This window comes from Ochotona princeps, chromosome 9 (assembly GCF_030435755.1).
Source record: "Ochotona princeps isolate mOchPri1 chromosome 9, mOchPri1.hap1, whole genome shotgun sequence".
Classification (NCBI taxonomy): Eukaryota; Metazoa; Chordata; class Mammalia; order Lagomorpha; family Ochotonidae; genus Ochotona; species Ochotona princeps.
In genome coordinates, this window is record NC_080840.1 from 22,885,284 (window position 1) to 22,912,206 (window position 26,923).

A 26,923-nucleotide genomic window follows, 5' to 3' on the forward strand; every position below is an offset into this window, starting at 1 on the left:
TACCTGACAGTTAATGAAATTGTTTCTGTCTTACTTGGAATCTTATCTCCCTTAGATATTTTGTCACAATGAAGGTTGACTCAACTTTTCTAAAAATGAGCTCAAGAAACGAATGTTACTTATATGAAAGTAGTTTTAAAACAGTAAAATTTCACAAACCTTGCTCAGCTATTTCTGTGAGCCTATTATGACAAAGTTGTAATTTCTGTCAGGAGAATTGATTTTGGCACAGGTTTTGGAATTTATTCTCATTCCTTTCTGACAAAAATGCATCAGTTACTTTATTCATTCACTCATGTCTTTAACCAAGTTTATCGTAATTCAGCCGTATAGTAGAAATACAAAATGGAAGTACACATCATTGTTATCAACAGTACAGGAGAAAAGGTAAATACACAAACAGGGAATTACAATATTATAGAGTCAACAAAAACTCGAAGATCTGTAAAGAAAGAACACAAAGAAGAGCTTGCTCATGTGGTAAAGGTTCATAGACTTCAAAGACTAGTGGAATACTGAAGCATGAGTGGGCATTTGTTAAACAGAGAAATTGATAATGCAGGCAAGAAGTGTTCTTATAAAGCATGCAAACACATACAGTGTGGTATTTGAAGAAAACGGGTATCATGTGACTACAGTATTAAGAACCAATGATGACCCTGGTATGGTAGCCTAGTGGCTAAAGTCCCCCACCTTTCATGTGCCAGGATCACATGTGGGCCCCAGTTCCTATCCTCGTGGGCCTGTTTCCCATCCATCTCCCTGCTTGTGGCCTGGGAAAGTAGTCGAGGATGGCCCAAAGCCTTGGGAGCCTGCACCCCAATGGGAGACCTGGAGGAGGCTCATGGCTCCAGGCTTCGAATCATCTCAGCTCCAGGCATTGCAGCCACTTACAGAGCAAATCATCGGATGGAAGATGTTTCTCTTTGTCTCTCTTCCTCTCTGTATATCTGATTTTCCAACAACACCACCACCAAAGTAAATATATGTGTGTGTGTGTGTGTGTATATATATATATATATATATTATATATATATATATAAAATATGTATATATGTTAAAGAACCAATGGTAATAGAAGCAGTCAAAGCAGATAGGCAAAATTGTGAGAGGTACACAAATAATATAGGAAAGATTTTTTTTAAAAGAGTTGCCAGGAACTGGCAAGGGTGTTTCTTAAAGAAAATCATAATCATATATTCACCAGGGATGGTAATTCTGTTAGTGTGAAAAGCATCTGTAGAAATATGAAAAAAACATTGATTTCATAAATCTTATCTCTGCAAATATCTTTTCTAGTTGTAACTGAAATGACAGTTCTCCAAACACTTTAAAATTCCTTAACCTTCTAATTTAGCTTTTCCAAAAGCGGTAGTATGTGACACTGACCTTCAGTCTTCTCATTCCATCTGCCAGTCCTGCTGTACACACCGCATCCTTATCTGCTTCTCTTTTCTACATCTATTTAAAACAAAAGTTCATCATCTCTCACCCTTTGCTTGTCCTCTTTCTTACAAATTCCCTTCCTGCTTCCTTCACTTTCTTCTGTCTTCCTGCTTTAACTCTTCAGAAACATTAGCTCACATATGTACATTTTTTCTGAGCTGTAAATATAATATTAACTCATTTGAGAGCCCCTGTCATCCCCAAGTGACCAACTTTTTTCTGTGCCTAAAGTTTCTGCCTAAGCTCTAGCTTTTAATTTATTTGTTTTACTCTTTAATGTAACATATTTCTCGCTGCTTCTGGGGGTACAGATTTTGGCATTCAGTCATCTAGCCTCTGCAGGCAAATGCAAAATCCTGGTGGAGTAACAGTGAGTTAATGCACCAACTACATACTTTTTCTGCATGTGCGCAGCACTCTGAAGAAATTAATTAAGCCTTTAAGCACCACTTTGAGGTATTATTATTATCTGCATTTTCCATGTGCAAATCTCAACACAGGCACTGATTTTGCTCAAAATCAGGGAAGAATGAATTGTTTCATGTTGAGAATAGTGTGTAATTATTATTGTTTCAAGTTAGTACTGTTCTTTTATTCTCACTGGTGTTCTTTTTTACTTTCAAAACATGGCCATTATCTCAGAATCATATGACTAATGCCACCTTTAAAATATGTTTAAAAAAGTAGTAAATGCATGTTTTTAAATAACATGTCTGTTACGTTCACATCAATTACTCCACAATGTACATGGGGATTACACATTTTTTTTTGGCTCCAACAATTACCCTTATTACATTTTCTTAACCTATTTTTTGTCATTAAGTTTTATCCTTATTTTCCTGAAGCAAAAATCCCTAGGGAAGGTGTATCAACAAAGTATAGAAAATGCAGTGACAAATATCATGGGGATTGGCATTTCACATTATCATACAAGACCATAAATGCTCAGCCGATTATAGTTATATACTTAGAAGAGTTATGAAAGAAAACCAAGTAAAACCCAAGATATGACTCAAGAAGAACTTCTAAAAAAATACACTTTTACAAATGGTACTATTGTTAATTTACAGAGTTTGGATGCTTCAATGCTATACACGATCAAAATCACATCGTTCAAAAGAAACTTCAGTGAATCACACCAAGTTTTATATTCATGTAATACAACATGCAGATGCAGAATTCAATAGAGTTGCCCAATTTTCTGAGAAAATAATTCGATACTATATATTATCATCAGCATTGGGTGACTTTCACATTTTGTGATATTTCATTGATTGTTTATTTTTGATATGGTCATCATAGAAATTCTGTAGAGCATATGAATCTATTTCTTAGAAAATATTATTAATGACACTGATGTGCTGGCCAGAGAGGCTGGTCTTTGCTTTCTATTTATTATTAAAAAATAAAGATACTTCTGCTGGATTCATATATATATTTATATAATATATTTTATTCCTGTAGTACATGCTATATATACTTATATATTATATAATTTATACATATTATGGATCTATATATTTATCTATGTATCATATATATTTATATGCAACTTAAATAAATATTTAAATTATATTATTTATATATAAATCCAATAGAAGTATCTTTATTTTAGTAATATATTATTTTAGTAATATATGTGTATATATATATATGTTACTTTCTGTAGAGTGAAATAATTAAAATATTGAACAAGTTTGATAGGGTTTTAAATTATCCAACAGGAGATACTTGCTTCCGTTCATTTATTGCTTCTGCTTTTTCATGTTACAAAATTCAATCCATAGGTATTTTTTCCCATGTGTTTTCAAGAACTCTGTAAGTATTTTCAAATCTATTTCTGTGCAGATTTATATACAATTTGGAATAGTGTACTCTTATTTTATAGTTCAAAGACATGTGTAGTGTCAAGCTTATTTACAGGTCTTATATTCAATCATTTATAGTATAAGTGAAAAAAACTATTAACTGCCTAGCTCCCCTATCATGTCACATCTGTTTTGAAGTTTGGCAATGCAGCCAGCTTCATGTCAATATTAGGAACAAGTTGATAAAACGTTTTTGTAGTTTTATTTTGTTGCTGTTTTTTTTTTTCATACCAACTTCACAATCTGATATACAAAAAAGCAAGAATTCATGCTAGAAATATTTTTTGATTTATTTATTTTCATTCACAAGGCAGATTTACATAAAGAAAGATAGAAACATCTTCCATTTGCTGGTTCACTCCCCAGATGGCTGCAATGGGTGAGACTGGGCTAATCCAAAGCTGGATACCAGGAGCTTCTTCTAGGTCTCCTATGTTGGTGCAGCATCCCGAAATTTTGGGCCATCATCCACTGCTTTCCCAAGCCATAAGCAGGGACTGGTTAGGAAACGGAGCAGCTGGGACATGAACCACACCTATATGGGATGTTGGTGCTTAGAGGTAAAAGATTAGTCATTTTATTTATTGTGCTGGCCTTGAATACTTTTTTTAAAGATTTATTTTTATTACAAAGTCAGATATACAGAGAGGAGGAGAGAGAGGAAGATCTTCCGTCCGATGTTTCACTCCCCAAGTGAGCCGCAACGGGCCAGTGCGCGCGGATCCGAAGCCGGGAACAGGAACCTCTTCCAGGTCTCCCACACGGGTGCAGGGTCCCAATGTATTGGGCCATCCTCGACTGCTTTCCCAGGCCACAAGCAGGGAGATAGATGGCAAGTGGAGCTGCCGGGATTAGAACCGGCACCCATATGGGATCCTGGGGCATTCAAGGTGAGGACTTTAGCCACTAGGCCACGCCGCCGGGCCCTGCCTTGAATATTTTTAAACTCAAAATAAAAATAAATATTCATCATTCAGTGAAAGAGACAACATCAAAGCAATTCCGGGCCAGGTGCAGTATCCTAGTGGCTAAAGTCCTTGCCTTGCACATCCCTGGATTCTATTTAGGCACCGGTTCATGTCCCGGCGTCCCTGTTTCTTATCCAACTCTCTGCCTTTGGCCTGGGAAAGCAGTGGAGGACGGCCCAAAACCTTGGGACTCCGCACCTGCTAGGGAGACTCGGAAGATGCTCCTGATGTCTGGCTTTGCATTGTTTCAACACCAGCCACAGAGGCCACATGGGGAGGGAATCAGTGGATATCTCTCCTCCTCTCTGAATATCTGACTTTCCAGTAAAAATAAGTAAATCTTAAAAAAAAAAAGTCAAACTTTGTTGGACACATAATTTAACTCATTAAAATTGTATTGTCTATTTCCTTTACCTACTCACTCCCAACTTTCTTTTCACAACATACTACTGTATATCTTTTTTGTGCTGTGTTATAAAAAATAATCAAAGGACAAACGCCCCATTGGTATATCACCAAATCTACAACATTCTTGGTACCACTATCATTTGTATTGCTTATCCTTCCATTTAAATGAAAGGCTGGTCCCTGCTCCCATTTCTGTGCTTGAGGACTGATCCTCTGCTCTTGCATTCTGAGTTCTATCCTTTTCCACCTTCCCCTCTCAGTCTTGCACTCATTCGCTGCGAGTAGGCTCATGACTTGGCAAAATCATGTGATGACACACTTTTCAACAGATCATGACAATAAAAAAGAACTTTCTGAAATTTTGCTTCTATAAATTGTCCCACAGAAATGCTCTGCTTCCTAAAGAAAAAACTATGATAATTTTTGAAGTCTTACTTGTAATATGCAAAAAAAATCACTTGGTTTGGAGATGTCTAATATAATTCAATTTTCATACATTATTTTACTTTGAGAACATAAGAACAATTTTTCTATGTAAATAAACAAGGAGGAATTTTGGAAGCATGTCTGTGTTTCACAGTGCTGAAAAAGTCCAGAAAGAAAACAAGTAGCAACATGGAACTTTAGTTAAATTATGATAATTTCTCCAAAACGGGTAGATAAGTGATACAAGATATAATAAGCTAAAAACAAACTCTGCACAGTTCTCATTTATTAAAAAATGGAATATAAAGAAAAAAGAAACATTTTGGTCTTTTATGTCTCATCATTTAGGCACATGCACACATTCATGATATACACACGCACACACATTGAAGTGTGGAGAGAGATTTTTCATCTACTGATTCACTCAAATTACAGCAGCAGTTGCGGCTAGGAAGGGTTGAAGCCAGACACCAAGCTCCCTCAGGGTCTCTTATATGCATGGCAGAAACTCAGGTACTTGACCCACCATCCACTACTTCCCAGACAGTAGAAGGAAGCTGGATTTGAGGCAAAGAAGATGTTCCCATGTGGGTTTTGAATTTCACAACTGCAACTTACTCAACTTACTCACTCTGCCACAACATTTACTTTATTGCTGTTTTGTTTCTTTTTTTTTTTTTTTCTGTTTTGGAAACAACCAGCTGTCATTGATATGTGTAAAGATACATTTTAAAATATATTTTATATTTATAGATAGATGCACTCATGTATAGACAAACACACATGCATTCATACATGTTGTGATTTTCATTATTTTTAGAAAGCTATAATTAGGTAACATATGAGCATATATTTTTATATATGTGTATACAAGTTCATATATATATATATAAAGATTTTTAAAAATTTGTTTGAAAGTCAGAGTTTAGAGAGAAGGAGACAAGATCTCTTCCATCTAGTGATTTACTCTCCTGATAGCTGCAAAAGTAAGGTGCGGGTCAAACTGAAGCCAAGGGGCCAGGAGCCTCTCTTAACGTGTCACATGTGGATGATGGGAACAAACGCTTGGGCAAGTCTCTGCTGCTTCACATAAAATTAGATGGAGCTAGATAAAAAATAAAGCATCTGGGACTTGGGCAGCAGCATTATGGGATGCCTCCAAGTGGCAGGTGGAAACTTTGCTGCTGAGCTAATGCTAGTCCCTAACTCAAATACTTTTTGCTCCGCTTTTTTATCTTTATGTTATCTCTGGTTTTATCATTCAATTTGTAAAGTCATTCATCTAATAAAGTTGTTTATACTGTTATATTGTTATAATCAATTTATTGTCTTGAGAGCACTTTATCTAATCTTAATGGAGGGGAAATAGACCTCCAGCTGATAAAGCTTTAATACTTCCAAATGGCCTGTAGTTTCTATCACATGACTACCTCCAATTATCTGTAGTGCTAATGCTCTTTGTTTTTCATAGTAAGTAATGAGATAATGAAAAAATGCTTATCAGAAAGGAAATTATTACTGTATCAGATAATTTCAAACTGATGCCAGTGCAATACAAGAGTTTATAGTCTGGAAAAATATGAGGTCAAATTTACAGCACCAAGATTTAATTTCTGACTTTTTTTCAAAACCAATTTGTCCTTTTTTTGTTGGTTAATGAAGTGACTTTGTATATATTGAGTCTGCATTTTACAGAATTTTAAAATGCCAGTGAGAATCCAGTAGTAGTTTACTGTTTCATTTCATTGTGAATAACATTTGAGCAAATTGTTCTTATTTTAGAAAAGCAACATAACATAGAGAATTGGTATGGAATTAGTCCTAGATCTCAACAATCATGCTATAAAATCACAGCTATTAAATAATGACATTAGCATAAAAATTGAAGCAATTAGGTTTTGATATTTTTTCTTTTTAAATTGTGTGTGTGTGTGTGTGTATGTGTGTGTGTGTGTCTGTAGGTTGATGTTAAGCGTTTTAAAAGCCAATTTTCAGACTGGATAGGAAATTACGCCACTTCCATTGAAGTCATTAAGAATCTTGCAGCAGTGTATAATGCCCGCCAAGAATAGTCCTTGCAGTTTAAAAGCTCAATCACTCCCTTTGTTAGTTTCTTTCAACAGAAAATATCTTGTTCACACACTAAAGTGTTGGAAAGAAGCCACAGAGGATTATGATTACGCAATAAAAGAGATCCTTTATGTCTGTGCTGCTTTGCTCATAATCTCATATCTGTAGCACTACAATCAACTAATTATATTATATTCAGTTGATAGAAAAAAATATGCATTTCACATTTGATCCAATTTGGTGGCTTGCTAGGAATTTTAGACCTCACTATCCCTTGCCTAGATACAGTGTGTGAGAAACTTATCATTCATAACATGATAAACATATCAGGAAAACTCAATTCAGCTTAGATTCAAAATATATTTTACAGCAAGACAAATCATGCATTTTAATGCAATTTGAGGTTGATCCTTGTTTTAGAAAAAAAAAATTACCAGAAAATGCTTAGATCAAGTTAATAATATAGTCATTTTTGTTTTTAGTTATTTCATTACTTGGTTGTCACCTATATTGAATAATAAAATGAGCTTTTAGCTGTCATTTTTCCTTAAATCACATCTCCAATGATTCTTGCCTTTATTCATTTCATGAAGTGTTTTGTTGCTTAGGGTTACTGACAAAAACATTAAACTTAATTACTATAGGTAAATTACCAAGTCATTGTTTTCTCTGTGTTTTTCTTTAATTTTAAGCAGTCATCAATAGTACCTAGGATTATATTCAATCATTTTGTTCTTATAGCTGTGCAAATAAAAACAAACAAAAAAGCTGTATTTTTTAAACAACGAAAACTGAAATTCTGTTGTTTGGATGAAGACATATTACCATTTTCAACATATGACTTAAACCAAAGCTCTACATTTAATCAGCAAACACTAATATGTAATACTCTTCTCAATACCTTCTCTCACCACCTCCCCCTCTGTTTTGTATTGCCCTCCTGCTTTTTATTAAATTTTCTTGACTATTCATCAAATATATTGTCAATGACGGAATACTTGGAATGCATTCTATCCTTAATAAAAAGCAGTAGTGATACACTAATTAATATCATTATCTTAGTCTATTTATACAATAAATAACTACATAATTATTATCAGTGCTTGTCAACAGAAAGTAATAGCCTTCATGCTGAGAATCATATTCAGCTTGCAATTTCTTGTTTATCCTATCATTCCTAAGTCTGTTTACTATTAATGATAAGAAACATTTCATGGGTTCAAATTCAAATTAACTAAAATTTACATAGGAATGATGATCGATTGCAATAAGTGGTTTGTATCTTTTTTCTTTGTTCTAAATGATTTGACAAGTTTTGATACATTATGTGTTGCAATTATAAAACCAAGGGAGGCTCCCACTGTTTCAGAGCAAGTTGTGCCATCATCCTGTAAAGGCGCTGGTGCAAGTTTAGACTGCTTTACTTTCAATTCACCTGTCTCTGCTCACAGCCTGGGACAGCACATATTTGTCCAGGTTCGTTCTTGGGCTCCTGCACCCATGTGGGAGACCAAGGAGAATTTTCTGGCTGCTGAATCTGTGGACCAGTCCAGCCCGGCTCAGGCTGTTGTGGCCATCTGAGGAGTGAGCCATTGGATAGAAGATAACTCTCCCCGACTGTCTCTTCTTTTCTTTCTCTCTGTCGAACTCTGCCTTTCAAATAAAAATAAATAAAACTTCAAAGATAAAGAAAAAAACTTATAAAAGCGAACAAAAACTATTGCTGATCAATTTTTTTCAATATATACACAAAACAGAAAAGGGAAATGCATTTCAGTATGTGCTCAAAGCTGATTTACATAAATATGTCACTCACTAAATGTTTTAGATTTGAGAATTTGAATTGGATCAGCTTTTACTTGAACTGCCATGTGAGTTAACAGAACGTATTAATAGTAACATGTTTCCCTTTATGGCCAAATTTATTTTGGATTACATTATTTATATTCCATGTCAACTACTGCGTCTGCAAACATCAAAATCTTTATAAATGCATGGTAGTTCCCTGCTTGTTTCTCAATTGAAATAGCAATGCTTTTATTAAAAGCTAGAACTTTCAATAGTACATTAAATCCCATTCACTTCCTCTGGTCTACTTCAAGACATTACTTTAGTTACCCTTCTCTCTTTACCCTGAATAATCATGTTTTCTCTATGCATTCATTCCTCTGCTCATATAAACATTGATTCATTTCTGTCTTCTTTTATAAAGTCAGTTTCCTTTTTTACATCTTTGATTATCCCTGCTGTAAAATTAGTCCTATAGAGTTTTCTATTCAGTTATCTCTTTTCCCATAGTCTAATTTTTGTTTAATTAGGGAGAGAGAAAGAGAGAGACAGATGCATTTGATGGTTCACTCCCCAGTATTTAGAACAGCCAGGGTGTGGCAGTGTTTAAAGAGTCCAAAGCACAGGCTGAGTATTCCATGTAGATGATGAGGCTCCAACTAGCTGAGCCATCATCAGTTGCCTCCCAGATGGCTCATTAGCAGGAAGCCGGAACTGTGCTCAGTCAAGTCAAACGTGGGTTCCATATCATGGTTATTATACATCTCAAGATTAGTCTTAATTGCTGTGCTAAATTCCTCTATGTTCCATGGTCTCTAAACCCGTTTATCCAGATTGATTTTTTTCTCCCACTGTGCTGAAGTCTTCTTCTCTTGTCAAGCACACAAATATCATCCACTTTGATAATTCTAGTAAATCAATTCTCTTAAAACATTCTACTTGATTAACAAATAGCATTTATCTCAGCTTTAAATGCTCAGTTTTCCTTCTTAGATTTATTCTGATTTGTTCCAAGACATTATACTCTCTGAAGTTGCCTCCTAACATTCTGTTTTCTACTCTTCTGTTTAATCACTGAAGGCTTGTGTTTGTTCTCTTTTCTCCTCCTGAAGTGATTTCATCTTTTTGCATGGTTTTAAGTGACATTTATGTATCAGCTCATATTTATATCACCAACCCAGATGCCTGCTGGAGCTCTAGACACTCAACTACATATGTGATATTGTGTGGGTACCTAACAGACTTCACACATTCCACAGAAATATACATATATATATATTACTAAACTTCCTTATATATAGTCTTCTGCACTTCAGTTCATGAAATGCCATGCTTTTAGCTGCTTAAACAGGAATTATTGGAGACAGACATTTGTTTCATTTTTTTCTCTCATCTTCTCTATGAATAAAACCTCTTGTCTTCCCTTTGAAAACATACAGAATTTGACCCCTTATCAACATCCTCATCCTCTTCATGTCTCAATGTAAACTTCGTTTTAAGGGAATCTACCTTAATCATGATATAAAATATTGAAATTCACTTATCCCTTCTTTGGTATTTCTGTGCCACTCCATGTTTTTCTCCATAGTATTTATCACCTTCTATTATGCTGTATCATTTTTCATGTGTATCTTATGTCTTTTCCCTACCCTCACTAGAACATAAAGTCCACAAGCAAAACTATGTTTTTATTTAATTCTTTTAAATTTCTTTTTCTGTGTATTGGGGGAAGATGAAGAGAACTTGCTGTGTCTCAAGTTCTCAGGCCCATACCTGGCTTATAATAGGTACTTAATACAAATAATAAATGGGTTGATATGCTTATTGTATGAAAGATAATATATCATTGTGGTTGTTTAATCTATGCAATAAATATGTGAGGTTGTTATTATGTTCACCATTGTAGAGATGATGAAACTGAACTTTTGCAGTTTTTAAGTAGTGTGCCCAAACTGCAATGTCAGCAGCAGGAAATGTTGGATTTGATTTAGGCATCTTGACTTCAAAGCTTACCTAGAACGTAATATTTATCTGAGAGGCAGAGAGAGAGAGAAAGCGAATTCTCATCTATTGCTCTACTCTTTGCATGCCTGCAATGGCTGACACTGTATCAGTATCAGAACCAGGACTGGGAAATATAGCCAGGCCTCCTGAATGGAAAGCAGAAGGTATGGTACTTGAGTTATAGTCCATGGCTCCCAAAGCCAACATTGGATAAAAAGCTGTAGTAGTGATCTAAGCCAACAATGGAACCCAGTTACTCAGATATGGTATGTGGGTGTCTAAACTGTTAGATGAAGTGCCTGTTCCTAAGCTTGTGCATTTATCCTCCGTTGATTCACATCTTAATATTAATTCATTTTTATATCTGAAGCCTGTATAACAAAGGGCAGAACTCTGAAAATAATTTTGGTGAAGGCATCCATGAAAATAATAACCCCAGTTCTTGGTGACAGTGAAAAATCATTGTTGAAATTTGATACTCCAAATTTTATCTTATATTCAGATAAATCAACTAAGCCATTTTTTTGCCTTCATGAGTGTGAGATGCGACATGTCGAGTCTTGTTTGTCCATAAAAGTTGACAAATACAGATTGAAAGGTTTATGAGAATTAATCAACTGTTTTGGCCCAATGCTGTCACAATGACCAAAGGATTTCTTCCTTTTGCAAATATGGATGGATAGTACATACAAACAGAACTAGCACATACTTCGCTCCTGATTCCGCATATTTAAATTAATGGTTATTATCTTTCTAGATGTTTAGATTTCCTTAGAATTTAACTCCACATTTTATCAATTAGCAGGTAATGATTTTTGATACTGCTTATCAGCAAGTGATTAATGTGACCTACTTATTAGTCATAAAAACATGCCATTTGAACATTTTCTGAAGTGTTAACTTATGCATTGAGATCAGAGTATTGTATATTTTATGCTCAAGAAAATGCAATAAAAACACCATGATTTTTGATTTTTCATCTTTGATAGCAAGTAAATAATTTTAGTTCTCCCATTTAGATTATGATACATGTTTCAGTATTATTGCCACCATCATTATTGTCTTTACTAATTTTTTTATTTATTGAGTAATAATTTAGCTGTTAATTATTGTTCTGTTTCTATTTTGAAAATTTTAAATCCTTTATAAAGCTTGAGAGAATGATATGACCTCTTGAATGTTGTTCATCCGGATTTATTAGTTTCTAAAATTTTTGACACTTTGACAATCTCTCTGTCACACATGTTAACAAATAACTTATTTGGTTATTCTGCTGAACATTTTAAAATGATCTTCAGGCATCATGCTTCTTCTTCTCTTGTAACTGATTGTTCATCTCCCCTTTTCTTCCCATTGCTTTCAATATAGCAGCCAAAATGATCCTTTCAGAACTTCTGTCATATTGTAGGTTCCTTTCTCCTCTTCAAACATTCAAGCAAATTATTCCCTAGTGATCTCTAACAACCTTTCACAATATAAAAGAATCTACTGATTTTCAATATGCCCAATTGGCCTATGAAAGTTTTATGTAGCATTAGAAAAATCTAAGTTCCATCAAATTTCATTCATTCAGCCTGTGTGTCTCTGTGTCTGAAAATCGTTTTCCCTGGAATAATACCTTTACGTTAGTTGTGTTTCAAATTTTGAAGCTTTAGGCAAGACAAGTCCTTCTACCCTAAACATCATTATAATAATGAACTCTACTGAGCAGCACTTACTTATTATAGAATTATTTAATATAATTCCCAACACAGTCTTATACATTTCCTTCTTTGACACACTGAAATTAAGTCTAATAAATGCCAAGTTAGAGTCAGCATCCTGGCATACTAGGCTAGGTCTCTGCCTGCATTCTTTATAGGTACTAGTTCATGTCTTGGCTGCTCTGTTTCCAATTCAATTCCCTTTTGTGCCCAATGAAAGTAGCAGAATATGGCTCTCGTTCTTAAGCCTCTGCATTGATTTGGGGGACCCAGAAGAAGCTAAAGGCTCCTGGTTTCTGATCTGCTCAGCTTCAGTCACTGTGGCCATTTCAGAAGCAGACCAGGATATAGAAAAGCTAGCTTTCATCTGTGTAACTCTGCCTTTCATATAAACATAAATCTTAGAAAAAAAACATGGAGTGAGTCTCAAGGAAGTTGTAAAATTATATTTAAATTCAAGGATGTCAGATTTCAAAACATGTACACATAAGCATTGGAAGATGCTTGCATCTTTAGAAAATCATACTGGGAAATTTCTATTTTGTTTCTTGCCTTCTATACCATATCCAATGATATAATCCCTTCCAAAATAATAATGGCATTTGAGAAACTAATAATTTTCAATCAAGAGGCAGGAAATACAGAAAAGTAGTTCTGAGCTTCAGCAGATGTAGTGCCAAAGCTGATAAAGCAAGAATGTACCAAAGAACAGTGCATTAGCATAAGTCTAGCCCAGATCATTTTGCTAGATCAAGGATAACACATGTGAAAACATTATATTAATCAATATTTGCTCTTGCCATCTTTCCTTTTTTATCCTACACAATCCAACTCCACAGAATATTCTGCCACATGTTTGACACTGTAACACTTGTGATAGTTATTAAATCAAAGAAGCCACATAGATTTCAGTTGTCTAGGTGATTTTTCTAATTGTTCACATATCAGAGGTGTCAGAATATCTCGTTTAAAATTGGATAAACATGAAGCTTGGGTACAGGCATCAAATGCATATGCATATGGAGCTGTTATACTGCATGTTTACTCGTTATAACCTAGTGCTGCCATTTAACCAAATCTATGATGTGCATAGTGTTGAAGCTCTGTAGAGTCACAGACAAATATGGACTTTTTTTACATTTTGTAGAAAATGTAGAAATATAAATGATGAAGGTGGGAGATGAGAATATATTCCAAATCAGTGGTATTATAAATATCCAGTGAATATTCTTCTTCTTTTTCTATTATATAAAATAAAAATTATATTAATATAGATATACAAAAATAAGTGTAAACCGTGAATATTCTCCTGTAGTAGTGACTAAAGTAAAAATATAAGGGTGATTCAAAAACTATGGAAGCAGAATTGAAAGTTTACTCTGGAATACATTTTGAAATACATGTAGTTTCTTTCATAATATATTTTCTATAAACTTTTGAAAATCCTATTATATGCATACATTTCAATTTATTTGTACCAAATAAATTTTTAAAATTACAGTTTCTAAAACTTTAACAAATGTGTTTGTTTATATTCATTTGAATGTCAGAGTCAGAGAGTCATCCATCTGTTCACCCTCCAAATGTACACCACAGTTGAAGCTGACCCAATGCCCAAAAACACATCTGGGCTCTCACACAGGTGTCATGAACCCACATACTTGAGCAATCAACTTCTGCCTCTAAGGGTGCACATGGGAAAAAGCTGGATCGTAAGTGGTGTCAGTACTGGCTTGAGACAGTAACGTGGGATGTAGCATCCCAAACAGCTGCTCAACTACTGCTCCAAATGCCCACTCTACCAGCATTTTGAGGCACCTCTGCATCATCTTTCTAAAATATAGACTGTAAGCTCTTTTACAACTAAAAGTACAATTGGTGAGGTGGTTAGACACCACATCCCACAATGGAGTCCCTGAGTTTGATCCTCAGTTCTGGCTCCTGACTTTGGTTTCCGGTTTTGCAGCACTCCATCATTATGGGGGAACTGGATTGAGTACACAAGTCTACTTTATGCCTGGCTCACTTCCAGTTGTTTTTGGTATTTGTTGAGTGTCTCAGCAGATGGGAGCTCCCTCTGCCTGTCTGCTTGTACTTTTCTTTTTTTTTTTTTTTTTAAGATTTATTTATTTTTATTGCAAAGGCAGATATACAGAGAGGAGGAGAGACAGAGAGGAAGATCTTTCGTCTGATGATTCACCCCTTAAGTGACCGCAACCGCCGGAGCTCCGCCAATCCGAAGCCCGAAACTAGGAACCTCCTCCAGGTCTCCAACGTGGGTACAGGATCCAAAGGCCTTGGGCTGTCCCCAGCTGCCTTCCCAGGCCACAAGCAGGGAGCTGGATGGGAAGTGGAGCTGCTGGGATTAGAACCTGTGCTCATGTGGCATCCCGGGGTTCAAGGTGAGGACTTAAGCAGCTAGGCCACCGTGCCAGGCCCTCTACCTTTCAAATAAAGCAAACATTAAAATAAAAAAATAACTTACAGAATTACCTTTTAATGTTATCAGAATCTTGCACTGTGCTTGGCTAGAAAATTTTAGTGCATTTTGAATTAGTATTCCTTTAACTTTTTATGTCTTTTTAATTAGTGCAATGCTCTAAATTATTTTCTCCCCGCATTTGTATGTTGTAAACTTAATGTGATGTAATTATTGAAAGAGATAGATCACATGCCATGTAGTTCAAAAATAGATGTTATCTTCTAAGGTAAAACATGAGAAAGTTTTTTTTTTTTTCACCTTTTTCACTGTGTGAAGATACAGCAAAAAGCAACCACCTGGAATTTAGTTCATCAAGAACTAAATCCTATCAGTGACTTGATCTTCAGATTTTCAAACTCCTGAACTATGAAGAAATATGTATTTGTTGTTTAAGCCATACAGACTATGATATTTTTGAATAATGGCTTACGGTGGGTAATATAACGTTATCATGATTTATTTGCTTTCTTTGGACATTTGTTGTATCACTGAACCTTTTACTACCAGAGAAGATAGTCACAGAATTACCATATTTGGGAACAGATATGTAACATTTACTTTGTTTTCTAGTGATATTTTCAGTTCTTTTGCAGTACCAATGGTAACATTTATATATGCTTTAAGATCCTTTATTCATATGGTACTTAATAAAATTATTTTTCTGTCACATGAAGTCTGACATATCTAATATCATTAGTAATTTGATCATTTTTAAAATTTCTATAGCTCAATTATGTCTTCAATAAATTTAAAGTAAATTTAGGCAGAAAAACTCTTTCCACTCCATTTAAAAGTGTCCAGTTTTAAATCATCTGAACTCTGCTAGTCCTATTGTTATAAATTTAATTTGTTTTATAAAACTTTAAATAATGCTTACTGGGAATAGAGCTGGAAAGATAAAGCAGATTTTCAGAAAAGTGGAAATAGTTATACAGAAATTATTAAATATATGCTGTTAGGATGCAAAGCAAAAAAATGTTTTGTTAAAATGAGGGTACAACAAAACTGTCTAAAAATAGGACTTATTTGATAACTTCAAAGGTTAAATATGAATTTTCAGAACAAAGTGGTAAAACCATCTGAATTATAAATATATGAAATAAAATGTTTTGATGTAATCCTTTATCCTTTTCCCTTTGCACTATTCTGTGTGACTTTTAACCTAAATCCCCAAACCTACATATCTCAAGCAGAAAGGAAATTAAATCATTCATGTAACAAAGAGAAGCAAATACTTCATATCTTCACTGGAAATTTGTAATTTTGAGTTAAGTTGAGAAAATAATCTTGAAATTCAGGCTATGTTAATATGAAAAATGAATTTCCTAAGTTCTCTGTGCCCTACATGAACCATCAAGAATGAGGGGCAAACAATCCCCTCCCTCAGAGAACCCCTTTCTACCTGCAAAATTATGTCTGTAGGCTCACTACAGTGTAGGAGAAGAATGTAAAGGAAGGGATGAGAAAAATCTGAAACCATTAACGCCACGTGAAGATTGTGGAAATAAGTAATGCAACGGTAGTTAATTATCTATTCTTACTTGAGTCCATTCCTGAGGGACACAATAATCACTGGCTTTCGCAATTGTTGGGTGAGAAAGTCTGCAGACGATGAGCCATTCCAGCCTTTTTCAGGTTCCACACAATCTTGGCCTATTATGAGAATGCAGTCACCCTTCCCTGCCCTGAAGTATGGACACAATGATACAGAATTCTTTGTAAGATTTGTAATTAGCAGAGACTCAACAATTAACAGGCTGCAAAACTCAAATACCTTGAAATTCAGTGACATTTCCTTTGGACTTTGAAATTGCACTCTGAGTCTATAGTGGAATAATTACACCTGGGGACTCATCAGTCCAATGAAGATACTGAGACAGCTACTCTACAGAAATAGAAACAGTAAAATTGGGAAACTGCATCCATTTTCCTGTCAATACCCTTAATGTCCTATTGACCCAACCTCTTCTTATACAGGGATTTTGAGGGTGAGTGGGATAAAAACTAAAGATTTACATGAATTAATCATTAAAATCATGAAGAGGTCTGTTTAATAGAAAATAAGGTACCTAAAGTTACTTAGATTATATAATCATACTACATTTGTGAAATTGAAGTAAATTTTGGTTTCTCCACTACCAAATTCTAAGGTGTTTTGCAATTAGTGTATACTACTTTTATCAAAATACCATTTCCATGAAAATTCTGCTTTTCTAGACAAATCTACTTTTTGTTGGAACCAATAGTATAGTTTTTCAATAACATCATTCTTCTATCAGGACATTGAAGGTATAGACAATGGTTGGGGGTCTAGCATCATATTGTCAAGATATATTTACAGTTTCACTAGAAATCCATCTTTTACCCAGGAATAGAGATGCATATCATAGTGTATCTTTTCTTCTTGGCATGATAGTTTGCATTATACAGTTCCTCTAGGTGAATATATCTATCTATCTGTCTATATATAGATAGATAGATAGATACACATACATATATATGTATACATATACATATATATGTATCTATCTATATATACACACACACATATATATATACATCCATGTGTATACATGTTTACCTGGAGAGAACATACAAGATCTGTCTTTTAGGGATTAGTATTTTTTTTCATGGAGTATAATGGTCTCTATTTGCGACCATTCTGTTGCAAAGGGTAGAATTTCATTGTTTTTAGTGGCTGTTATTACACAGAATAGATATAGCAGTTTCTTTATCCATCTGAATTGTTTCCTTCTCTTTTGATGACTGAGTTGTTTCCTTCTCTTCCTTATTGTAGATTGTGTTGCTGTAAGCATAGGATTACAGATCCATTTCTTATATGCAGATTTCATTTCCTTTGGGTATATTCACAGAAGTGTGATAGTTGGATCATATAGCAGTCAATTTTTCATTTCTCTTTGTACTCACCTTACTGACTTCTATAGTGAATGCACTATCCTGTATTCCTACCAGTTGTAAAGTAGGGTACCTCTCTCCCCACTTCCATACCAGCAGGTATTATTAGTAGAGTTCTGAATGCAGGTCAGTCTCACTAGAGTTAGGTCGAACCTCAATGTGGTTTTCATTTTTATTTTCCTAGTAGCTAAGGAGCCAGAGTGTTTTTCCATGTTTTTTTTTTTTAATTAGAAACCCCAGTGTGGGGAAAAGCATTCTGAGTTGTTTGAGTGGTTTTGATAGTTCTGAAATGTTACCAGCTTCATTGCACCAGGGTTGAGAAAATGTTCCCAAAGTCTATTGACTGACCAAATCCACCTCAGTGTGTACTATAAACCCTGACACTTGTTGCAAAAGTTGGCCAGAAGGGATCTCCAACTTATCCTGTTTTCCATCATCTGATGAGGCACTTCACATCCTTTGCTGTCCTATATCAGCTATCTGGCATATCCCCTGTGTGCATCTGGGCATTTCACTGCATACTCATCAACAGCTGAGGAGGCCCAGTTCCAATACATGCACTCCAAATTTGAACCACATATATTGTGATTTTCCCCATGACCAGGGTTTGAGTCCAGTAGTCTCTCTGGGGAGTGTCCCAAGAAATTGCATCTGGGGTGGACTCAGGTTTGATTTGTGTGTGCACTATCCAGTGCAGGGTTTGTTTTGATCCATCATCTGCACCAGCCAATGCACACACATATAAATACAGCTGCCCAGTCAGTTTTCCCTCAATCCCATAGCATGCAAAGCTGATGGATGCTGTGGACAGCCTGATATAACCCACTACAGACCTGGTCTTCACAAACACCAGTGGGTGTTATGGCCTAGTCAGGGTGACCCCACAACAACCTTTACATGGCCCTCCATCAGCCTTGTTTTTTGCATGTACTAGCAAGTGCTGTAGTCTAGCCAAGTCCGTCCTACATGCCATCTGACTGTTCTGTACTGCCATGGTTGCTTCAATTTAGCACAGCCTGCTTTACCCCCAGATCTGGCCCATGCATATGCTAACAGGTGTTGCTGTCCTATGCACCGTGTCCTGGCTCTCTTGCTTACCAGTGGAAGCTAGCCTGAAAAGAAGGTACTCAGAATTCCCAACCAGGCCCACTCCCAGCCTTGGATCTTGCACCTGCTAAAGGGTACTTTGGTACAGTCTGACATTGCTTTCACCCAGTCCTAGCATTTGCCAGTGGGTGCTACAGCCTAGCCTGGCCTGTTCCTCATTCATTCTGGTTCTTGGTATTGGCAGCAAAGGATGGAATCGGGCCCAGTAAGGTCTGCCTGAAAACGTTGCCCACATTGATGCTGAAGGATGCTGTAGTCTGTTACTCATTATTGATGCTAAATTCACCTGCAATTGGGATGGCAATTAGTGTTATTCAATTGCGTTTTACAAAGGAAAACAAGCCTCGTATCTGTGTGGCTGGGTAAAGTTTTCCAATTTGGAGTGAACTAGCCTTTTCTGCTCCCACAGAAACTTGGAGATAAGGATTCTATCATTTTTGCTGATTACAGTTTTTAAAAAATGGCTTTCAGGTACTTGAGGAAATGTTTCTAAATTATGAGACTGGAGGAGGCCTTATTTAGCATTTGAAAAGATTTATATGCATTTGAGAAAAAAAAAAACAGGTCTGACAATTACCATTTTTCTAAGGTGAAAACTGTAAGGTTAAATAGGTGTGAGAGAGTCCCTCTCATTTCAACAGGTGAAAGTAAGCCCTTTTAAAAATTGTATTTGCCCTTATACTGTGCTTTCAGTTTTTATTATGGACTTTTTCTTTATTTAAATTTACCTTACACAATGTGTAGTTTCATTTTAATAGTAGGCATTAATCTGATGTACAAAAATGATTGGAAAGAATGCTAAACCCAATGACCTTTAGTAAGCTGCAGAAAAGACTGGAAACTTAAGTTAAATTTTCCCTTTCTTGACTTCTGCACTTTACTTTTACTATTTCTCTGAATTACAATGTCCAAATCAGTGAGCTTCTAATTTAACCAGTCTTTTCTCTGAAAACCAATCATTTTGTTTTATTTCTTCCTCTGTTAGTCACAGGGTAGTCAAATTTGACATGAGGTACTGATGACAAGAAATGGCCAAGATTTAGAGGAAAAGAGTCTGAGCAATAAAAAGAGATGTTTAGGATAGTATCAGCCAGGGAAGTGAAGTGTGTTCACATCAAGCCTTTCCACCAAAAAGAAGTAAGTCAGATTTTATAGGGAAATTAAAACTGAGCAACATGGCTACCACAGACAAGAGATATATAGATGACAAGGTTCTTTCAACTGTTCCATGAACTACTGGGACTTAATTTTGGTAATCTCATTCTGCTGTTTTTCAATAATTCCTGATTTCAATTAAATGTAATATTGATGCATAATCAAATAATGGATAGGTGGTCCTAGATCAGAATTAGATCACTCAGATCATATTTATTTATGGATTTGAATGAGTTATAGACAGGGAGATTTTCCATTTGTTGGTTCAATCCCTCAAATGGCTACAACAGCCATGGCTGAACAGGTCAGAAGCCAGAAGCCAGGAACTTCTTTAGGATCTCTCACTTGAGTGCAGGAACTGACATGTATCAGAAATGGAGCAGTCAAATTTGCAATCAGGATTTATATGAGAAGCTGGTGCTACAGGCACGAGCTTTACCTTCTTTATCACATCAAAAGCTCCCATTCAGGACCTTTAATTCTCAAATAGTGTGTTTTAGCAATTTTCTAGCAATCACGTCTCAGAATTTACACCACAGTGGAATTCCATGGGAAAAAGTCCCAAGAGATAGTTTGTGAACAGAAGACTTATATTAAACATATTTGTTAAAAAGATATTAACATAAAGATAGCAGATTTCATGTATTTCCTCTGATGGAATTCTAATAAGATAACCATGCTTGCCTGCCTTAATCCATACCAATTCCATGTAAACAGCTTGAAGAGCACAATGATACTTCCTATCATTCTCTCTATCCCTCCCACTCACTACCTTTTCTGCTCCCCCTTTATTTTTTATTATTATTTTTTTGGCTGTTCTTTTTTTTATTTATTATTTTTAATTCATTAATTACATTGTATTATGTAACACAGTTTCATAGGTACCTGGACTCTCCCCACGCCTCCCCAAACCCTCCCACCATGGTGGACTCCTCCACCCCGCTGCACAACCACAGTTCAAGTTCAGTTGAGATTCCCCCATTGCAAGCATATACCAGACATAGAGTCCATCATCTTGTTGTCCAGTCAAGTTTAACGGCTTCTTAGGTATACCCTCTCTGGTCTGAAGACAGAGCCAGCAGAGTATCATCCCGATCAAATAAAAGCTCCAACATACCATCAGCAAAAATTTACATCATTATGGAATTAATTGACATAGTAATGAGTAACCAATATGGTAAAAGTAAATGCGAGTTCTTAACCACCTTCTGTGACCATATCATTGACATTTCAATTTTAGTTTATACACAACATATAACAAACCTAACATAACATGTTATACATAACATCGTGTCATCTTAAATTAAGGCAAACATGTGGTATTTAACCTTTTGGGGTTGGCTCATTTCCCTTAGCATTATGGTTTCCAGTTTGGCCCATTTGGCCACAAAGAACTGCATTTTGTTTTTTTTAATAGCTGAGTAGTATTCCATGGAGTAGATGAACCATAGCTTTCTTATCCAATCGTCTGCTGATGGGCATTTTGGCTGCTTCCATGTTTTTGCAATTACTGATTGTGCTGCTATGAACATAGGAGTGCATGTTGGTTTCTCATAAAACAATTGTTCTGGATATATTCCTAGGAGTGCTATTGCTGGATCATACGGTATGTTGAATTTGAGTTGTTTGAATATTCTCCATACTGATTTCCATAGAGGCTGTACCAGCCTGCAGCCCCACCAGCAGTGGAGTAGGGTTCCCTTTTCCCCACAACCTCGCCAACAAGTGTTGTTGGTGCTTTTATTCATGTGGGCCAGTCTTACTGGCGTTAGGTGGTACCTCATTGATGTTTTAATTTGGATTTCCCTTATTGCCAGGGAACTTGAGCATTTTTTCATATGTTTATTTGCCATTTGGGTTTGTTCTTCTGTGAAGTGTTTGCCCATTTCCCGTGCCCATTTCTTGAGTGGCCTGTTTGTTTTGATATTTTGGTTGTTTTGTAGCTCTTATGTTTTACAATGATGTACTGTTAAATTTTCTTTATAATCACAAGCTTTGCTTTGAACTAAACAAAAGCCCCTGGCTCCTGATAAGCAGAAACAAGCACTATTCTTCAAGAGTATGAACAAGGAATATAAACAATAATTAAATCTCAAAATATGAGACTGACATTGTGCAGTAGGGTGTGAAGCTTCCATTTGTAGTGAGGATATCCCATATGGGTGCTAGTTCAAGTCCCAGTTGCTCCGTCTCTGATGCAATTCCCTGCTACTGGTATGGGAAGCAGAAGAACATGGACTAAGTGCTTGAACTCCTGCACCCACATCGGAGACCCAGAAGAAGCCCCTAGCTTCTGACTTGAAGCTCTCTCTGTCTATCCATCTCGCTCTGACTCTGCCTTTCAAATAAACAATCTTTTTTAGAAAAGTGCTTGCTTTGGCAGTACATATACTAAAATTAGAATGATAGAGTGCAGATTACCATTTCCCCTGTGAAAGGATGACACACAACACTGTGAAGCGTTCCATATTTTTGAAACAGAAGAGATCACAAATTGGCAAAACCATGCTGAAGAATACAAAGTGAGCTGGAGGGATCACAATCCCAGATATTAGGGCATATAATAGGGCAGTAGTCATCAAAACTGCCTGGCACTGGTACAGAAACAGAGAGGAAGATCAATGAAACAGAATTGAAACATCAGAAGGGAGCCCACACATGTACAACCATCTAATCATTGACAACAGAACAGAAAACAACCCAGGGAAGAAAGAAATATCTTCAACAAGTGCTGTTGGGACAATTGCATAGCAACCTACAGAAATAAGAAACAAGACCGTCACCATTCACCATACACAAAGATCAAATCTAAATGAATAAAGGATCTAAGCCTACACCCAGAAACCATCAAACAAGCAGAAAAAAAATGTAGGAAATACACTACAAGATATAGGTGCAGACAAAGCCTTGCTAGATAAATCATCAAAAGCAAAGGCAGAAGACCAAAATAAACACATGGGACTACATCAAACTAAGAAGCTTCTGTGAATCAAGGGAAACATTCAGTGAAGTAAAGAAGCAAACAAGAGAGTAGAAGATTTTTCACACTACAGAACAGACAGTGAGTTAATATTCCGAATATGCAAAGAACTCCAGAAAAACCATAACAAAATGAACAAACCAGTCAAGAAATGGTGAAGGAAGTGAGCAGACACTTTACAAAGGACAAATCCAAATGGAAACAGACGTGAAAAAATGCTCAAGCTCCCTAACAATGAGGGAAATGCAAATAAAAACAACACTGAGGCTCTACTTAATTCCAGTGAGAATGGAACACATATAGAAAGGTTCCAATAACACCTGCTGGGGAGGATGTGGGAAGAATAGAACCCTATTCTGCAGCTGAAGGGATTACAAGCTGGTACAGCCATGATGGAAGTTGGTATAGAAAATACTCAGGCAACTGAAAATTCATCTACCTTATGTCCCAGCAATCCCACTCCTGGGAATATATGCAAAGGATCTGATGCATGAGAAAGCAACTTTCACCGCTATATTCATTGCAGCACAGTCAACAATTGCAAAAACATGGAAGCAACTCAGATGTCCATTAGAAGAGGATAGGATAAAGAAACCTTGGTACATCTACTCTATGGAATATTACTCACCTGTTTAAAAGAATGAAATTCTATAATTTACATCCAAATGGGCTCAACTGCAGAACATTACGCTAAGTCAAATGAGCCAAACCTAAAAGGACTGATATTATATGTTCGCTTCCTTTGAAAGTACAAAACAAAACAAAAATGAATAAACACACATGTGTATCCCCAAAATGAAGGATGTAATGGAGACCAGACTATCAAGGAGAATGAATGGAATGCATCTCTACTAAGGAATGAAGATAGACTCCCAATGAAACTTCTAAATATACCTGTATATAAAAACATTACAATCCCTACTATTGCCTATGCCAACAGTGTCATGGCTCACGTGAAGAGCAAAAATGTTGGAACCAGTTTTCTTTCATCGCTAATCATAAGTGGTTGTCCTCTCACGATGCTCATTGTTAATATGTCTGAATGGTTGTCTTGCTTATCTTTTTAGGGAATAACTTTCTTGTTTCAATTTGCAGATTTCTTTATTTCAAATCCAAATATTTTTGCTGTAATTTTTACCTTTTCACACTTCTTATTCATTTGTGTTTTTAAAAATAAGTCCTTGTGATTCATTAATAGATCATTCATAAGAGGCGTTTTAATTGTCTTTAAGCACTTGATGTTGTAAATCTCTCTTTCAACACTGTGCTACAAATCATGGGCCATTTTTTTGGTAATTTCTTCAGTGTCACATAGGTCATGGAGTAGCATCAATTTCTACAAGAAAATTTTTGATTTTCTTTTTCATCACTTTAGTGATGTTTTGGTCATTCTGTAGCATGTTGCTTAACTTCACGTTGATGTAAACTTTCTGTTTTTCTCCCTGCTTTGTACTATTTTCTGGTTCTGTGTTTAAGTGGATGTATAATGGAAGTGTAGCAGAGACTGACATGTCCAGATGTGGAGACATATAGTGTGCCTCTCTGCCTTCAGAGCAAAGATGGACTCCTGGTCAAACTGTTGAATATATCCTGACAGTGCATGGCTTCAATGTCAGGAAACATGTCAATAGTGGAATGACGGGCTTATAACTTTTCCTGAAAGACTACTCATTATAATGATAAAGGGAAAATCAGTAGAGTGGGGTATTTGGAGGGGGGAACAGGAAATATCAGTGCCTATGGACCTGTATCATAAAATAACAACAACAACAATAATAATAATAACATTAAAAATCAATTTCACCTATATATATATACATAAATGTTATTTTATACTCTGTGGTACTATGTTGATTTCATATCCTTTGGGTAAATTCCCAGGGGTGGAGTGGTTGGATAGTGTTGTGTTTTTGTTTTCAATAATATTAATATTCTCAGGAATATTCATACAGTCTTCCACAATAGCTTCCATAATAGTGTACACTGCCACCAACATTTTACTAGTGTGCCTTTTGCCCCACATCCTCATTTGTTATTGATAATTTTTTTATATTTTGATGTGAAACCTTGTTGTGTTTTTTATTTACATTTCCCTGCTGGATAGTAATCTTGAGTATTTATTCATGTGTCTGTTGTATTTCATCCTTTCTAAAATGCCTGTTTATAATTTTTAACCCATTTTTAAACTGGATTCTATGTTTTGACCTTCTTGAGTTCTTTATATATATGTATTAATTCTTTTTTTTAATTGGTTACATTGCATTATGTGACATGGTTTAATAGGCAGTGGGATTCCCCCCACCCCCCAAACCCCCCAACCCCCCCCCCCATGGTGGACTCCTCCACCCCGCTGCGTTATCACAGTTCAAATTCAGCTGAGGTTCTCTCATTGGAAGCATCTACCAGGCATAAAGTCCAGCATCATATTGTCAATATGTATTAATTCTTTATCAGATACATAATTTGCAAATATTTTCCTCACTCTTTCACTTGCCTCTTTTTTTCAACATTTTAATTTATTTATTTGCCAGACAGATGTATAAAAAGAAAGGAAAGAAGGGTGGAGGTGGCGGTTGAGATCTGCCTGCTGGTTCACTCATGGGCCAAAGGCTTCTTTGGAGTCCAAGGATTTAGCCCATCCTCTGCTACTTATGCATGTTCATTAGCAGGGAGCTACACTAGAAGTGAAGCAGGCACATCCTGCATCAGATGCCAGTGGTGTATGGGGAGGTTTAATGTGCTGTGCCACAGCACTGGCCACCTCGGTTGTCTTTACTTCGTTGGTACTCCATGAACAGATGAGTCTAAAGTTAAATAAACTTTAAAAGTAACTGTGTTACTGTGTTTGCTTGTTTTTCAATCAAAAAGTCATTTTGATTATTTAATTTTTAAATTATTTAACTATTAAAATTATTAAATCAATTAAATTTAAATTATTAAATTAAATATCCCATATGTCTATACATATTTGTAAATAAAAGTTTATTCATGTATATAAACACTATAAATGGGTAAGTATGGATGTGTGCATATATACAGGTAATTAAGTAATATTTATATACATACACATATTTCTATTTTCAAGTATATATACGTGTGTGTATTTATATATACATATACACACACAGTTAAAATATTTCCCATATAGTTTAATTTCATGAATGGAGTAGAGTGTAAAAGGAAATTTCAGTAGACCTTGTTATTCTTATGTGGTTATACATTATTATGTTAATCAGCTTTAAAAAATTCACTTTTAAAAAAAATTGTTACTTATTTTTATCTGAGAGGCAGATTTACAGACAGAAGGTTCACTTCCCAAATGGCTGTGATGGTTGGAGCTGAGCCAATCCGAACACAAGAGTGAGGAGCTTATTGCAGGTGTCCCAAATAGATACAGGGGTTCAAGCACTTGGCCAATCCTCCACTGCTTTCCCAGGCCATAGTCAGGGAGCTGGATACAAGTGGAGCAGCTAGGACTCAAGCTGGTGCCCTTATGGGATGCTGGCACTACAGGCAGTGGATTAGCCTGAAAATCTACTTTGCTAGCTCTCAGATAGCTTTTCCATTTGTGTGTGTGTGTGTGTGTGTGTGTGTGAGAGAGA

At 35.8% G+C, this 26,923-nt stretch overlaps 1 protein-coding gene and 1 non-coding gene across 2 annotated transcripts in view; both read left to right on the forward strand.

Moving 5' to 3' along the window:
* CSMD3 (CUB and Sushi multiple domains 3) overlaps positions 1-26,923 on the forward strand; it is an 878,998-nt gene that overhangs the window by 478,549 nt on the left and 373,526 nt on the right. The gene's annotated exons all lie outside the window — the stretch shown is intronic.
* LOC118757540 (U6 spliceosomal RNA) lies at positions 22,709-22,815 on the forward strand. The gene has a single exon (XR_004995252.1). It is a non-coding gene; the product is annotated as a U6 spliceosomal RNA (small nuclear RNA).